We start from the raw sequence: 18,852 nt of genomic DNA, 5'->3' as shown, positions 1-18,852 counted from the left end.
GCTCTGCAATTTAATTGTATTGTATATAGTATAACCTATTATAATCTATCTATCTATCTATCTCTATATATATATTCATATATCTATCAATCTATCCATATATCCATCTACTCAGGCACGTGCACAGATAGAGCCCTCGTGGTGCTCAAGCACCAGCCCTTTTGCCCTGGATGAGTAAAGTGCCCTTTTTGCTGGAGCCCACTTTTTTCATTCATCAGTATTTAAGAATAAAAGTTACTCTCTCTGTCATCAAGTCCGCCCAAATGTGTTCTAATATCCGACGGGGCATTTATTTGAGTTCTTGTGAGAATTTCGCCCCGACATGCTCCGCGGCGCTCACGAGCCCCCCCTCCTCTCCCTCCCCCGCCGCGCCGCTCCCTCCTCCTCCTCCTCCTCCACTTGGTGCTCGCGCAGTGCTCCTCACGCCACCAAACGGCTGCACCTCGTTCTCCTCTGACCCGCAGCACCAGACAAACAGGTCATGACGTGTTTGTCCCCTAACGTTGTTTTGTGATAAATCAACCACAACATTAGCGCTGCTGAAAACATGACGTCACAACTGGTCCGACGTTTCCTAAAAAAATAAACAAACAAAAACTCACGAAATCCGTGATTTCAAAGCCTCGTCCAGCTGTTTACTGACGTTAGTTATCAAAGTCAAAAGTCAAAGTCAGTTTTATTTGTCAATTTTCCATATGTGCAAACATACAGAAGATCGAAATTGCGTTTCTCTTCTGTCCAACATAAAGTGAATTGTGCAACATATAGACAACATAGAGTGCAAAAATAGTAAGAAACATGTAAACATATAGACAACATAAATTGTGCTAGCAGCATTCAGACATGTGAGTCTGAGAGAGGACGGAGTGGGAGGATGGGGAGAGAGTTCAGCTTCCTGACAGCCTGGTGGATGAAGCTGTTGGACAGCCTGGCGGTGTGAGCCCGGAGGCTCCGGTATCTCCTCCCAGAGGGCAGGAGGCTGAAGAGACCGTGTGAGGGGTGGCAGGGGTCACTCACAATCGAGGTCGCTTTGCGGGTGAGGCGGGTGTTGTATATGTCCTGCAGGGATGGGAGGGGGGGGAGTGAGGCACCCATGATCCTTCCAGCTGCCTTCACTATGCGCTGCAGGGCGTTCCTGCTGTGGTCTGTGCAGCTCCCGCCCCACACAGTGATGCAGTTGGTCAGGATGCTCTCGATGGTGCCGCGGTAGAAGGTGCACATGATGGATGGGGGGCCCCCTGCTTTCCTCAGTTTCCGGAGGAAGTAGAGGCGCCTCTGTGCTTTCTTTGCCAGCGATGTAGTGTTGGCTGTCCACGAGAGGTCCTCACTGATTTCCACCCCCAGGAATTTGGTGCTGCTGACCTGCTCAATGTCCGCACCGTTGATGGTCAGTGGTGGGTGATGGGTGTGGCCTTTCCGGAAGTCAACAACGATCTCTTTGGTCTTGCTGTTGTTGAGCAGGAGGTTGTTGACTCCGCACCACGTGGTCAGAAGGTTGACCTCCCTCCTGTAGAGGGTCTCGTCATCCTTGGTGATGAGACCTATCAATGTTGTGTCATCTGCAAACTTGACCATGTGATTGGTGCTGTAGCTGGTTTTGCAGTCGTGAGTCAGCAAGGTGAAGAGCAGGGGACTGAGCACACAGCCCTGAGGGGCCCCTGTGCTGAGTGTGATGCTGCTCGAGGTGTTGTTGCCAACACGTACTGCTTGTAACACGTTGTGCTATGTTTAGAGAATAGAGAGAGATAAAAGAGAGAGAGAAGAGAGAGAAAAGAGAGAGAGAGGAGAGAGAGGGAGAGAGAAAAGAGAGAGAGAGAACAGACAGAGTTCTTATTCCGTTCTATTTAACGGGCTAGTCTAGGATTTGTGTGGCCAGACTGAAAAAAAATCCTAAAGCCTCTTGTTCAGAGGGCCGGGCCAAATGTGGAGGCGGGCCGTATCCGGCCCGCGGGCCTTAGTTTGAGGGCCACTGATCTTGGCTGTTGATGTCTATCAATATCGCTCATTTTGAAAATGAGGTCAGAGGGCGATACGGATCCGTATCAGACCAGCGAGGAGGGCAATACGTGGCTGGCATGACACCCATTAGCCAATCAGAACGCTTGTAAAATTCAAGCATGTCTTAAAGACATAAAAACATGGATGACCTGCAACTTCTTGATGTTAAACTCAGACAAAACCGAAGTAATTTTACTCGGCCCTGAGCACCTCAGAGATCAATTATCTGGTGATGTGGTTTCTGTAGACGGCATTGCCCTGGCATCCAACACCACTGTAAAGAATCTTGGCGTTATCTTTGATCGGGACTTGTCCTTTAACTCCCACGTAAAGCAAATCTCAAGGACTGCATTCTTTCATTTACGTAATATTTCAAAAATTAGGCACATCTTGTCTCAAAAAGATGCAGAAAAATTGGTTCACGCGTTCGTTACTTCGAGACTGGATTACTGCAACTCCTTATTATCAGGCTGCTCTAATAAATCTCTTAGGTCCCTCCAGTTGATCCAGAATGCTGCAGCTCGTGTTCTCACTAAAAGTAAGAAAAGAGATCACATCACTCCTGCACTAGCTGCTCTGCACTGGCTCCCAGTAAAATCAAGAATCACTTTTAAAATTCTTCTCTTAACGTACAAAGCCTTGATTGGTGATGCACCATCATATCTTAAGGAGTGTCACGACCCAAGCGCACGACTCCAAAGTTCAGGGGTATCAAAAAGGGTTTATAAGAAAAACAGAAAATCACAGCTACGCTGGAAAATGACTTTGAACAAAGTACAAAACAAAATCACAACTATGTTGGAAAAGCAAACTAGGACAAAAAACTACACTATAAAGACCGATCATGACAAGACAAGAGACAAGACGATCTGACACAAGACACAGGTAGACACAGGCTTAAATACATGAGGAAACGGGGAACAGGTGGACACAATCAGGGGTGGAGCAGACAATCACACTAACGAGGAAACACCAGTGCAGGAAATATAGTTTATGAAATGAGAGAGGACAGTTACTACAAAATAAAAGCAGACATGGAAAACAGGACTTAAACCTAAAACTTAACACAATTGACGAGACACGACAGTACCCCTCCCTCTAGGGACGTCTCCAGACGGCCCAGGGTTCTGTGAGCGTTGTGCATAGTAGTCTGTAATCAGGCTCTTGTCCACAATGAACCTAGCCGGGATCCAGGATCTCTCCTCAGGACCGTACCCCTCCCAGTCAACCAGGAACTGATGTCCCCGACCCCGACTCCTGACATCCAACAGTTTTTTCACCGTGTAGACGGGACCCCCGTCCAACATCCGAGGAGGAGGCGGTGGTTTAGCCGCCGGAACTAGGGGACTCTCCTTGACGGGCTTGATCCTTGAAACGTGAAACGTGGGGTGAACCCGGAGGGACCTGGGGAGGTGGAGACGGACAGACACAGGATTAACCACTTTGGAGATGGTATAGGGGCCCACAAACCTGGGAGCCAGCTTCTTGGAGATCACACGAAGGGGTAAATTCTTGGTGCATAACCAGACGTTTTGGCCCGCCCTGTACTCCGGGGCCGGATCCCGCCGTCGATCGACCATCCTCTTCATCCTGGCCGCGTTGCGAATGAGGGCCTTCCGAGCTGCCGCCCAGACCCGGTGACATCGGCGGATCAGTGCATGAGCCGACGGTACATGTACCTCCTTCTCCCCCTCTGGAAACAGGGGGGGCTGATAACCATAGGCACCCTGGAACGGAGTGAGTCCAGTTGCCGAGGTAGGGAGGGAATTGTGGGCAAACTCTACCCACATCAGACGTCGACTCCAGGAGGCCGGGTTCTGGGACACCAAACAGCGTAGGCAGGTCTCCAACTCCTGGTTGAGTCTCTCCGTCTGCCCGTTGGATTGGGGATGGTACCCAGAAGAAAGGCTCACCGTGGCTCCAATGAGAGTGCATAATTCCTTCCAGAAACGGGAAACAAACTGTGGGCCCCGATCAGACACTATATCCCTGGGAAATCCATGCACTCGAAAAACATGTTGCATCATAACTTCTGCAGTTTCTTTAGCCGAGGGTAATTTAGGTAAAGCTACGAAATGTACCATCTTGGAAAAACGGTCAACTACCGTCAACACGGCAGTGTTCCCTTGGGACACCGGGAGTCCCGTAACAAAATCCAGGGAAATATCCGACCACGGTCTGCTGGGGATGGAAAGGGGATGCAGGAGTCCCTTCGGAGACGAGGATGAAGTCTTGTTCCTTGCACAGGTGGGACAGGCAGCAACATATTCTCCCACCTCCTTCTCCATGGCCGGCCACCAAAACCTCTGCTTGATCACAAACATAGTCCGCTTCACCCCAGGATGACAGGTAAGCAAGGAAGTGTGAGCCCAGTGAATGACCTGTGACCTCACCGTCTCCGGCACGAACAGCCGGTCCGGAGGGCAGCCACTAGGTGCTGGAACCTCACGATTAGCCTGCTTGACCACAGTTTCTAACTGCCAAGTCACCGCTCCAACCACACGGTTAAGTGGAAGGATGGGTTCCGGCTCCTTGGCATTAGATGTGTGAGGGAATATCCTAGACAGTGCATCAGGCTTGATATTCTTGGAACCAGGTCGGTAAGATAACGTAAAGTTGAAACGATTAAAAAATAGAGTCCATCGAGCCTGCCGAGCATTCAGTCTTTTAGCTTTTCTGATGTATTCTAAGTTTTTATGATCAGTCCAGACTATAAAAGGGTGCTCGGCTCCCTCCAACCAATGTCTCCATTCCTCTAAGGCAGCTTTAACTGCTAACAGTTCGCGGTTTCCTACATCATAGTACCGCTCAGCTGAGGAAAACTTGCGTGCCAGGTAAGCACAGGGGTGGAGTTTGTTGTCGCTGACCGAGCGTTGGGATAAGACAGCCCCCAACCCCTCGTTGGAGGCGTCCACCTCCACCACAAACTGCCGATGAGGATCAGGCACGATGAGGATCGGGGCGGATGTGAACTTCCTCTTAAGGTTCTGAAAAGCATCCTCCGCCTGGGAATTCCACTCAAAATGTACATGATTAGAAGTCAGGCCATGCAAGGGGGCAGCAATAGAGCTGAAGTTCCTGATAAAACATCTATAAAAATTGGCAAAACCCAAGAACACGACTCCAAAGTTCAGGGGTATCAAAAAGGGTTCATAAGAAAAACAGAAAATCACAGCTATGCTGGAAAATGACTTTGAACAAAGTACAAAACAAAATCACAACTATGTTGGAAAAGCAAACTAGGACAAAAAACTACACTATAAAGACCGATCATGACAAGACAAGAGACAAGACGATCTGACACAGGCTTAAATACATGAGGAAACGGGGAACAGGTGGACACAATCAGGGGTGGAGCAGACAATCACACTAACGAGGAAACACCAGTGCAGGAAATAAAGTTTATGAAATGAGAGAGGACAGTTACTACAAAATAAAAGCAAACATGGAGAACAGGACTTAAACCTAAAACTTAACACAATTGACGAGACACGACAAGGAGCTTGTAGTACCATATTGCCCCACTAGAGAGCTACGCTCAATAAATGCGGGACTACTTGTAGTTCCTAGAGTCTTAAAATGTAGAATGGGAGCCAGAGCCTTTAGTTATCAAGCTCCTCTTTTATGGAACCAGCTTCCACCTTCAGTCCGGGAGGCAGACACAGTCACCTCGTTTAAGAGTAGACTGAAGACTTTCCTCTTTGACAGAGCTTATAGTTAGGGCTGAATCAGGTTCACCTGGTCCAGCCCCTTGATATGCTGCTATAGGCTTATAGCTGCCGGGGGACGTTTAGGATGCACTGAGTACCTATCGCCTCTTTTTTCTCTCCTTAAGGATGAATTTTCATCTGTCAATCACACGTTACTAACTCTGCTTTCTCCCCGGAGTCCTTTTGACTTCACGTCTCATGGGGTCATCGGACTCTATGAGACGGCATAGATCCTATCTGCCTGATGGATCATCGAGGTCTGGGTCGTGGAATTCCTGCTCCTGACTACGCCACTGTCCTGTTGAGACTCCGCCCACTGTTGAGACTCCGCCCACTCCTCCTCTCTACCTCCATCTGCCTGATGGATCGTGGAGGTCTCCATCGTGGAATATGCCTACTATGAACTATTCATACACTCTGTCATATTCATTGAATGTATTTTAACTCTAAATCTGTCCTTCTGTACACATTACATCTATTGCATCTGTCCATCCTGGAGAGGGATCCTCCTCTGTTGCTCTCCTGAAGGTTTCTTCCTTTTTTTCCCCCTGAAGGGTTATTTGGGAGTTTTTCCTGGTCCGATGTGAGGTTTTGGGGCAGGGATGTCTATGTGTACAGATTGTAAAGCACTCCGAGACAAATTTGTAATTTGTGAAATTGGGCTATACAAATAAACTGAATTGAATTGAATTGTACTGTTGTTGCTATATAATAATTCATCTTTATTCATAAAGAAAATGTAAGCTAGCTGTCTGATGCTGCCCAGAGGAAATGCAGGTTGAGGACAGCATCATCCGTGTAATGCTGCTTATGCTTCAACTCTGTCAGAATTGGGGGTTTTTGGCATTGGGTGCCCTTTTTTGGGGTTTGAGCACCTGCCCCCCAAAATGTCTGTGCACGTGCCTGCATCTACTGTATCTATCTATCTATCTATCTATCCATATATCCATCTACTGTATCTATCTATCTATCTATCTATCCATATATCCATCTACTGTATCTATCTATCTATCTATCCATATATCCATCTACTGTATCTATCTATCTATCTATCTATCTACTTTAGAACCACGTTATTATTCTCACATAAATCAGTCTAGACCAATCATATAATCAGAAACAAATGCGTATCCTTCCGGTATACAAGTCAAAAGAGACGGAAATAGTTCTTGCAAACATACAGTGCGCCACTAGAGGGCGGCGTTGACTCAAATAAAAACAACAATGAGGTCTTTGAGGCTGTGTCTTTGCTGGATTATTGTTTGTTGGTGTCTGAACCTCTTGAAGTTACTCGGGTAAATACTTCATGTTCTTATACTTTTCCGGTAAAGATTGTAGTGTCTGTTGCATTCATTGACGTTTATAATAACAATAAAATAAAACATGTCCGTTCTTGAGGGGCTACAAGCCGTGTAATATATTTGGTATGTTTGAAGAATCACTTGTCCTCTACTGCCAACATATAGCATGTTGTTACCCGGAGAACTTGAGTTTAATGTCCCTAAATTCAATTTATCCTGCAAATTATTATCATTACCTCCTACTGCTAGTTTGCTTCCTTCATCTACCATTGGAGATTGAATATATTTTGTGTTTATATTTTGGGACAGTTTATATTGCAAGAATAATAATAAATATGGGGGAAATAATTGGGTTGTCTTTAAGATCTGTCTTGCCAACAAGAAATACCCAGGTTCAGCTTCAGGTTACTTTATTTGTACCTGTAGGAGTGTAGGTAGACTTGGTTTGCAATGGAAAGTGAGGTATTCATCTCTACACACATTACAATCAACACAAACAACAATACAGACGGAATGAAAATGAACACACATTTGCATATTAATTTCCAATGACTACATGATTAATGTTAATGATAAACAATTATTGTAACAAGTATTAGGCCTATAACTTATATATATATATATATATATATATATATATATATATATATATATATATATATATATATATAACATTTGAAACATTGATTCACCTGATCTGACCAGGAATTATATTGTTAATAATATCTCACAGTTGAGTGAAATACCCTAATAGCAAATATATTTATTTATTTAAAACGTATATATATTGTATTATATATTTATAATATATATATATATAATATTAAAATAAATAAATTGTTGTTACTTATTTATTTATTTTAAACATATATTATATATACAGTATGTACAATTATATATATATATGTATACATATATATGTTTTAAATAATTAAATAAATGATATGTGTTTGCAATCAGGTGATAGTTACGGAAACAACCTATAACAATATTATAACAAAAAGGTCCAGCGTGATCGTGTCAGGCACTCGAACGCGTGAGATATTACGAGGGGCTCCTGAAGGCATCGTTGCCTGTCACATGGCAGGTGAGAGTTGAGGAAGCTCGCGCTCCACTACAGCGCGCGAGAGGGCTACAGACCGGACGACCCAGCTCAGCTCAGAGCACCTTGCACGTGTGAGCGTGTTCGTGTGTGCGCGTGCGTGTGTGTGTTTGTATGTACGTGTGTGTGTGTGTGTGTGGGTGTATGTATGTGTGTGTGTGTGCGTGTGCTCTCATGGTAACTCCAAGTGTCTCCAGGAAACTAAATACAGGATTTAGTTGGACAGCAACTCCGCAGAGCCGCATGGTAAGTAACGCCGCACGCAGCGGCGGTTCTGGAGCCCGAGCGGGTCATGTCGCGACTCGCCGGCTCTTCTCCCGCATGTCGTAGTCGCGATACTGGAACAGAGCAGAGTCTCTAGAGCTGGACTTGAGGGACTGTTCACATGCTGCCGTCTGCTTTAACACAGGCGAAGTGATGATATAGTTCAGTGGTCCGTGACATTCTTGGGGGTACTGAACCCTGGGCACTAGCCGAACCCTCCGCAGTTAGAACAAATAAAATACGATTTCTTCAAAACATAGCTGGGTTCGTACGGTCATGGAAAACCTGGAGAAGTCATGGCATTTTAAAATGGTCATTTCCAGGCCTGGAAAAGTCATGAAAAAAACTTAAATCACAAAAGTTTGGGAAAAGACATTGACATGTTCATTCACGGCGAGTTTGAAATAATTAATATGAGAAATTAGAAAGAAAGACGCTCAAAATATAAGCCGGCATATGCTTTCATACTGGCAGCGCAATTTCTTTTTTCACGTTGCAAGTGAACGCACCTTAACAGATATCAAATGTGGCTGATCAGCTGCAGCCAATAAGGGCCAAGCGCAGCGTGATGTCAGACAAAACAGCATGGGCTGAATTTATTTGATGTAAGACGTTTATACTAAGCAACTAAATATTCGGAATGTAACGCTGCGTTCACACATTTGAAACGCTTCACAAACTCACGACTATTTGTGGTATATTCGCTTCATTCGCGCCTTAGAAGGGGCGTGGCTTATCCGTGGAAATGGTTATCATCTCCTTCATCCACCATGGAATAACGAATCACTACTTCTCCTTTATACTTGTTGAGGAGATCCCACAAACGTCGGAACGGTGTGTTGCCAAAATGTCGGCCGCAAATTTCTTGGGACGACCGACAAAAACGGCCCGACACCGCTAGTGTGAACCGGGCTGTACTGGGTGGGTCTTCATCAATCAAACAATCAAACTTTTATTACAGACTCAAGGTCCAGATAGTGGAACACATATAATAAAATACATGCAAAACTACAAGTAAAACACAAACATAGAAGTACACATGCTTTATTAATAGACAGCTGTACCAGTGTCTCCACAGATGGGACTGGTATCGTGTAGTGCTGTGAAGTTTATACTTATATATACTAGTTACTCACTGAACCCCTGAGGTTGGATCAAACACAGGTTAAGAACCACTGATATAGTTATAGCTATGATCGCCTTTAGACATTACATATCTATATCTATATATCTGGATTATTTGCACATCATCCTCTGCAACAGAGGCTACTAATGCTATGATCCTACATTCCGGGGATGGAGTGCTGCGGTCGCCTCCTCCATAGAAAGTATATGAATCACTTTATTCAATTAAATTCAGTTTATTTTATATCGCCCAATATTACAAATAAGGAATTTGCCTCAGCCGGCTTTACAATCTGTACACATACGGTATATATATGGTCACCATACCTCAGGTATATCAACTTGCTGATGTTGTCAATGTACTGTAGAATAAGTGTGCGGTATTTAATGTGCACTTCTATTTCACAGGCCGGGCTTTTTCCCACACAAACAGAAAGTTGCAACATGCTGTGAAACGGTACTGTTCTTGTGCCACTGGTTCTCCTCTGCCTGCTCAGTCATGTTCTGTCAGCTCGGAGCCATTAAATGATGTTTAGTTGCACTGACACATGCTGTGTAATCGCAGATCATCAATTTGTGACAGCATGAGTAAAGGGGGGGGGGGGGAGGACGCTGATATGCTAATGGGAAATGTCGAGGCTGATGTGTGGCTCCCCTCTGCTGAAGCATCTGCTGCGTCTAATCCTGGAGCCGGTGTCGGCGAACGCACAGAGACGCGTACGCGCACACGCACAGGCATCACAGACGGGGAGCAGAGAGCGCTGAAGGAGCCTCCTGCCCCTGAATGCAGCGCGATGGCGCCTCTTTTCTATTGCAAATCTCATTTAAAAGGGGGTGAGTTGAAAGGCATCATTGCGCTGACGGTGAATTGATTACGGCGGCTTTGTTTGGCTCCGGGACGACATTAGCACTTCTAAACCACGGGGGAGGCGGCCAGGAGCGCCATGAACACATGATGAACAACACATTGTTATACACCTCTATATATGTGTTATAACTATATCATAACTACTAGTCACACCTCTACTGTAGTTCACTGCTCTATATCATAACTACTAATCTCACCTCTACTGTAGTTCACTGCTCTATATCATAGCTACTAATCACACCTCTACTGTAGTTCACTGCTCTATATCATAACTACTAATCACACCTCTACTGTAGTTTACTGCTCTATATCATAACTATACTAATCACACCTCTACTGTAGTTCACTGCTCTATATCATAACTACTAATCTCACCTCTACTGTAGTTCACTGCTCTATATCATAGCTACTAATCACACCTCTACTGTAGTTCACTGCTCTATATCATAACTACTAATCACACCTCTACTGTAGTTTACTGCTCTATATCATAACTATACTAATCACACCTCTACTGTAGTTCACTGCTCTATATCATAACTACTAATCTCACCTCTACTGTAGTTCACTGCTCTATATCATAACTACTAATCACACCTCTACTGTAGTTCACTGCTCCGTCACCATAACTACTACAGGGGGTAGAAAAGAGTAGATTATAGATGCTTCACAGGCATATTTCTGTTTGAGTAGATAGATAATAAACCAGTGTGTGTTCGTGGAAATCGAGGAAAAGTAAGGCAATGGCTCAGGTTTTAAAACCTTTGTTGTTGTTTTCAGATGTCTTTGCTTACCCGAGATTTAAATGGGTTAGGTGAATAAGAGGAATCCCCATTCTGGACTCTGGCATCTCTTTTTGCCTACTTGTCATAAACTTCAACCTACGGACTGTCTAGACTGAGGACCTCCATTAACACATGTGACACAACAACTACAACCAAGTTAAAGACAAATGGGATGATGATCTCAGTCCAGGGTTGAATGTGACAAAAAAAGAAAGGGTAATTAGGGGTGTGGCCGGGAAGCGCTGAAATGGCAAATACAGATGGAATGGAGGGGAATTAGGCTAAAAGCTTGTGTGATTTGATTTAGTTTCCCTCTGCTCTTATTCTGCTCTCTGAGAAAAAACAGCGAGTGATGAAGTAAATAATGTCCACTTCTCTCCATTAAATGAACGTTGGTATTCCAGTATTATTATTATTATTTTTTTTTTTAACTTTCAAGTTTTTATTGTCACATCCCCTTTTATACAAGTATAATCGGTTTGTGAAATTCTTATGTGCAAAACACCCGACAGCAGTAGCAGACTAAAATAAGAATAAGAATGGGAATAAACTATACAATATCCACACAAAAAAGAAGAAAGTATTAACAATATATATATATATAAAACAATGTAATAGAATATACATCCTGACAATATATATATATAAAACAATGTAATAAAATATACACTTTTTTTGAGACTATATATATATATATATATGTGTATACATACAATATGTATATACAATATATATATATATAAAACAATGTAATAAAATATACACCATGGCCATAGATATTCACAGAATATGTTCTGGTGTGTAGTGTTAATGAGGGTCTCAGTCCTTGTTCAGCAGCCTGATGGCCTGACTGAAGAAGCTGTCCCTCAGTCTGTTTGTGCGGCACTTGATACTGCGGTATCGCCTGCCTGACGGTAGAAGGGTGAACAGTTTGTGGCCGGGGTGGTTATTGTCTTTCATCATCCGTTTGGCGCTGGCCACGCACCGCTTGGTGTATATGTCCAGGATGGAGGGAAGCTCACCTCCAACGATTGGTCCCATACTTGATTTTCCATTAAAGCCGGCAACAATTAATGATTTTGTACAAGTGTTTAAGACGCAGGATACACCGTACATCTTTCCATGACATGCTGTCATTTGTGATACGTACACACAGGGTAGGACCTGTACATAATTTTTAAGGGGCAATTTTTCCCCCCACTGACTGAAATCCAGGGGCATTTAGAAATAAATTGGGGGCACTTTTTAAAAATGTGTAAAATAACATTTAACCTTTGTTCAAAATAATAAATATACTTATTCAGGCTTACAGTATATAAGCAATTGTCATCAAATGGCAATAATAAGACAGCGAAACTTATGGCAACTGGACCGGGTCACATAGGCTACGATGTTTTGACAAGTTCATTAAATTATTAGAGGGAATTCTGGGGGCATTTCTTGCCCCTCTCCTCGTCACATCAGGGGCACAATTATATTTCTTGGGGGCAGTTTCTCCCTTTGCCCTGGTGTATTTCTGACACTGCGTACACATGTCCCTTCCTTTTAAAAGTAGGGCACGTGAATATCGCCGTCGTGAAATCTTGTCATTAACAATATGACACGGAGCAGCCGAGGAGAGAGGAGGGGAGGCTTGACAAACACTGGATCAGGGTGAAGTGGGAGGGAGAAAAAAGCACGAAGAGAAAGTTCCAGAGAAGAGGAATTAAGACGGGAGGAAGAGGTCGGTACTGGATGACATCTCGATGTCGATCCTCTGCATTCCAAACGGTAACTTCTGTTCATCGGTCAAAAAACTCAACATGCCGACCGATCGATGATGTAGACTCCAAGCTTCCTGCCGGCGGTCCAATGGGTGACGACTCCGTCCGCTTCGTCTCTCCTGTCTGTGGGTGTGATTTGAAATGACACCGAGGCAACATTAATGCATGCCGCTGCCATCGTGTTCGGTGTGGTTGTGTTATCGCAGAGCCGCTGTGTGTCCAGCTTGTGGTGATTTATGTGTTTTTTGGCAAAAAAAACAAATGCTTCAATTTTGATTGGTTACTTACGTTAAAGTTTTAAAAAGAAAACCAGTTCCTCGTTCCAGCTTTGATGAGCAGCTTCCTGATGTCTGTTGCAACGGTGAACTGAATGTATTATTGTATAATATCTAAGTGTTGAAGCCATTTGGGTGTGTTGATGTATTCTGGCTGATGAGATGTCCTCTCAGGAGTGACCGCATTTAATTCCGACTTTCGCTCCGCCCACCATCAACCGGACCGATACAGATCCGATTGTGTGTGCAGGACCTTCACGAAAAAGGTATTGACCCTTTATAGACGATCAACTCATCAATGAATCGGATGAATGATTGACAGCAGCCTTTGAGATGTCTGGTCAGTGGCACCACGAGCTCCAGGTGTCTGTGTTCGACGAGCTAAGAGACCTCCGTCCGTATCCCTCCGGTGGTTTCAGGAGCTTTGACGTGTCTTTTCTAAAAGACGGTTGCTAATCGAGCCGACTGACCGTGTGAGTGTAACGTAACCCTGCAATGTGAGCTGCCGGTGATCCGGCTGGCTTTACTAGCCGACTGTGACTGTAACTGGAGTCTCCTGTAGCCACGGTGCCGGCCTCCTCGTCCCGCTCCACATGCTCGCTTGTCATTTTAGAGGAACACGTTTTCACCACCCGGCAAGCTTGTATTTCGTATATCTGCTCAGCTGGTAGGAAGTCGTTCTTTTTAGACTGAATTTGGGATGGAGGCCAATGAGGATGCCGTCACTGACGAGGCTCCTGGCCAAAGTCTTGGAGCTCCGGCTGACTGACGTGTCCATGGGCTCAGTTGGTTCGCAACTCGTAGTTTGTAGCTCGTAGTTTGTAGCTCGTAACTCGCAGCTCGTAGTTCGTAACTCGCGCTAGCTCGTAGCTCACGCTAGCTACGAGCTAGCGCGAGCTACGAGCTAGCTTAAACATGGTTATAATGGCTAATTCATTATTTGTTGGCCTACTTTTATGAATACAAGACTTGCATTAAACGTCACGGTACTAGTCTGAGTTCAGGCTGCTCGTCATCATCGGTCTCCTCGTTTTCAGGGGGACCGTCTCCCCGTCGCGCCCAGCCTGACGCTGGCGTGCACGGGCTCACGCAGACAGGAAATGATAGGCTATCGTAACCTGCTGACTGGGCGGAGTCACCAGATTGGCGCTGGTTTTCGATACCCATCCCTAGTTATGAATGGGTGGGAATGGTTAGCGGGGACTGATGGGCAGGTGGCGCCTTGCATGGTAGCTCCTCCCATCAGCGTGCGACGGGGTGAATGGTTACGCGTAGTGTCAAGGAGCCTTCAGGGGTCAGGAGACCAGGAACGAGTCGTCCGTTTACCATCCAACAGACTTCACTCGTGTTATTCTCTTCTTTGGAAAATGCTGCGTGTATTCAGACACTTAGCAGCTTGAGCACTACGGACAATTTGGTGTGACGGTACTTGGTTCAGTAGCTAATTATTCCGTGACTTTAAATGTCTCATTACACAAATCTGCATCTGCTTCGGGAAGACACAAAGAAAGAAACAGGGTGCACAAGAGAGATTAAAGACACCATTTGAGTTTGTTATCCTTTTGTTGCAACGCTCGAAGAATGAAGGGTTCCAAACACGAGCCGAGGTTCTACCCAGAACCATTTGCTTTTGAGGATCCCTTTTTGTGTTAGAACCCTTAGAACCGGGGTCACTACTATGCAGTCTAACCAGAAAGCAAGAACTGATGAGATCATTAGTTAGAACTATTCTTTTTTTGGCTTCTATTTTAAGAGGTGCAGGAGGGCCTGGGGGCTCAGCTGTGTGTGTGTGTGTGTGTGTGTGTGTGTGTGCCATGTCCTGCTCTCACAGGCCCGTCCCAGGAGTTGATCCGTGTGAAGGTGTTTGGGTGATTCTGGTATTTCAAGGTTTCCCGCTCTGCAGAACAACGGCAGCTTGTCTTCCAACACGTTCCTGCTGTGGCGGACATCTTGGATGAGTCGTGTCAAACTGTCAGAGCGGATTTACTTTCATTCCTGTCGTGGCAACAGAGTCTCAGACCAGAATTTAAGTAAAGTCCACAAAGCTCACGCGTGGATTCCCATGATGCTTTGGGGAAGCTGTACTGCGAGCAGGACAGTGTGCTGTGGTCAAGATCAGGCACGTGCACAGGTAGACCCCTAGTGGTGATCAAGCTCCTCCCCTTTTGCCCTGGATGAGAAAAGTGCCCTTTCTGATGGAGACACATTTTTCTTCATTAATAAGTATTTAAGAATAAAAATTTCTCTCTCTGTCACCAAATCCCCCCAAATGTGTTTTGATATCCGACGGGGCGTTTATTTGAGTTCTTGGGATAATTCCCCCCTCCCTCCTCCTCCTCGTGCCCCGCCCCTCCCTCCTCCTCCTCGGACGTTTATTAAATGGAATTTTTCGCTCCTCTCATTTTGTAAATGAAAATGAATTGTAATTGTTAATAGATGTCATTGTGTTCAGCTCTCATGTCTCACCACACAATGTGTTTCAGGTGTTGCGTAGCAACCACATACTCGCTAACTTCAAGTTGCAGTGATCAATAGAAAACTCATCTTGGCGATGGGTGCTCTTTGTTTTGGTCCGAGCTCCTCCCCCAACATGTCTGTGCACGTGTCTGCTCAAGATTCATATTTCCTATCAAATGAACCCCTGAGAATGTTTCAGTTGTTTTCCAATCAATCAAGATGTCCGTACGTCGTCTTCACAAATGATTGACGCCGTGTGAATGACGAGGAGAGAAAGAGACGGACGCTCAACAGACATGACGCTTAGTGCCAAAGCGGATCAATCAATTCGACGAAGAACAGGTTTTTAATTAGTTTTAAATTACCGATACAATTGATGATCCATATTAACAAATACAGATCCCGTTGTTGTTGGATTCTATAGCAACTGGTTCTATTTTTTTTTTTTTTTTTTGCAAACGTCCCAAAAATAATGTCATAAACCATTCTGTCGTGTTTATTTTTCTTCATTAAAAAAGACACAATTACAATAAGCAAAAATCAAGTTTATATTAGTATCTATTTAAAACAAATATAGTCATTTTAAGTTTTAATGAAGTAGAATAATGTGCTTGGAGCGTGTTGGGAAGTTAAACAGCTCGTAATTCATCTCTACGATCTATTGTGTAGACGTGTATGTGAAAATATCTGGATTCATTCTCGTATATCGCCAGCATGAGAACGTTATAATTTACCTTTACCTAATACTCATTTTTACTGAACAGTGCCTGAACGCACCTTCCTCCGTGAGAGATGCTGCCCCCGTCCTGTCAGTCTGTTCTAATATTATCAGTAATCTGTGACTAGAACGTGTTGCAGATGGTAAAATCTCCTGATTGCATATTTGACTGAATATTGTTGGATAACGGAAGTCATTCAACTTTATTTCACATGGTGATAGTTAACATTAAAGAGTCATTGATCCGTGGTTCTCCTCTGTATCGGATTGACAGGGGTCCGTTACACCACTATTCAGTTGCATCATATTTTAATAATCATTACATCTGAGTGTGTTGTGTGATGCAAGGTTTGGACCCAAACGCAGCAGGCAGAGTTCTCAAGAAAACACAGGATTTATTATAAAAGATCTAGCAGGAACAAAAACACAAACCGGACAGGAACAAAAACGAACAGACCCAGAACAAGCAGAAGGACATATAAAGACACTGGGGAAACGAGACACAGGTGGAGACACAGGTGGAAACAATCAGGGCGTGGCTGGGAACAATCAGGAACGAAACAGACAAGCACAGGGAAGGAAGCGCAGGGAAACAGGAAACGAGACAGGGACTTCAAAATAAAACAGGAAACACTCCAAATCATAACAGAGTGAGCTTAATTCTGTCATGTTCATTAATGTGTTGTAACTCTGTAATGATTCCTTCTGGTCACATGACATCTATTGTTCTTCTGGTCACATGACATCTATTGTTTATCTGGTCACATGACATCTATTGTTCATCTGGTCACGTGACATCTATTCATCTGGTCACGTGACATCTATTGTTCATCTGGTCACATGACATCTATTGTTCATCTGGTCACATGACCTCTATTGTTCATCTGGTCACATGACATCTATTGTTCATCTGGTGACATGACATCTATTGTTCATCTGGTCACGTGACATCTATTGTTCATCTGGTCACATGACATCTATTGTTCATCTGGTCACATGACATCTATTGTTCATCTGGTCACATGACATATTGTTCATCTGGTCACATGACATATATTGTTCATCTGGTCACATGACATATATTGTTCATCTGGTCACATGTCATCTATTGTTCATCTGGTCTCATGACATCTATTGTTCATCTGGTCACGTGACATCTAGTGTTCACCTGGTCACATGACATCTATTGTTCATCTGGTCACGTGACATCTATTGTTCATCTGGTCACATGACATCTATTGTTCATCTGGTCACGTGACATCTAGTGTTCACCTGGTCACGTGACATCTATTGTTCATCTGGTCACATGACATCTATTGTTCATCTGGTCACGTGACATCTATTGTTCATCTGGTCACATGACATCTATTGTTCATCTGGTCACGTGACATCTAGTGTTCACCTGGTCACATGACATCTATTGTTCATCTGGTCACATGACATCTATTGTTCATCTGGTCTCATGACATCTATTGTTCATCTGGTCACATGACATCTATTGTTCATCTGGTCACATGACATCTATTGTTCATCTGGTCACATGACATCTATTGTTCATCTGGTCACATGACATCTATTGTTCATCTGGTCACGTGACATCTAGTGTTCACCTGGTCACATGACATCTATTGTTCATCTGGTCACGTGACATATTGTTCATCTGGTCACATGTCATCTATTGTTCATCTGGTCTCATGACATCTATTGTTCATCTGGTCACATGACATCTATTGTTCATCTGGTCACATGACATCTATTGTTCATCTGGTCTCATGACATCTATTGTTCATCTGGTCTCATGACATCTATTGTTCATCTGGTCGTCACATGACATCTATTGTTCATCTGGTCACATGACATCTATTGTTCATCTGGTCACATGACATCTATTGTTCATCTGGTCACATGACATCTATTGTTCATCTGGTCACATGACATCTATTGTTCATCTGGTCACATGACATCTATTGTTCATCTGGTCACATGACATCTATTGTTCATCTGGTCACATGACATCTATTGTTCATCTGGTCACATGACATATATTGTTCATCTGGTCACATGACATCTATTGTTCATCTGGTCACATGACATCTATTGTTCATCTGGTCACATGACATCTATTGTTCATCTGGTCACATGACATCTATTGTTCATCTGGTCACATGACATCTATTGTTCATCTGGTCACATGACATATATTGTTCATCTGGTCACATGACATATATTGTTCATCTGGTCACATGACATCTATTGTTCATCTGGTCACATGACATCTATTGTTCATCTTGTCATATTGTTCATCTGGTCACATGACATCTATTGTTCATCTGGTCACATGACATATATTGTTCATCTGGTCACATGACATCTATTGTTCACCTGGTCACATGACATCTATTGTTCACCTGGTCACATGACATCTATTGTTCATCTGGTCACATGGCATCTATTGTTCATCTGGTCACATGACATCTAGTGTTCAT

The 18,852-nt window shown here is 43.9% G+C and overlaps 1 protein-coding gene across 5 annotated transcripts in view; it reads left to right on the top strand.

Annotated features, from left to right (window-relative positions):
- Positions 1 to 8,143: 8,143 nt before the first annotated feature.
- Positions 8,144 to 18,852, top strand: part of LOC130194743 (liprin-beta-2-like) — a 119,448-nt gene continuing 108,739 nt past the window's right edge. For all 5 annotated transcript variants that reach the window (XM_056415871.1, XM_056415870.1, XM_056415874.1 and 2 more), the window contains exon 1: positions 8,144 to 8,357. The gene's annotated coding sequence lies outside the window, so the exon portion shown is untranslated. The remainder of the gene's footprint in view (positions 8,358 to 18,852) is intronic.

Source organism: Pseudoliparis swirei, chromosome 6, assembly GCF_029220125.1.
Source record: "Pseudoliparis swirei isolate HS2019 ecotype Mariana Trench chromosome 6, NWPU_hadal_v1, whole genome shotgun sequence".
Taxonomy (NCBI): Eukaryota; Metazoa; Chordata; class Actinopteri; order Perciformes; family Liparidae; genus Pseudoliparis; species Pseudoliparis swirei.
This window is presented reverse-complemented; position numbering and strand designations above follow the sequence as displayed.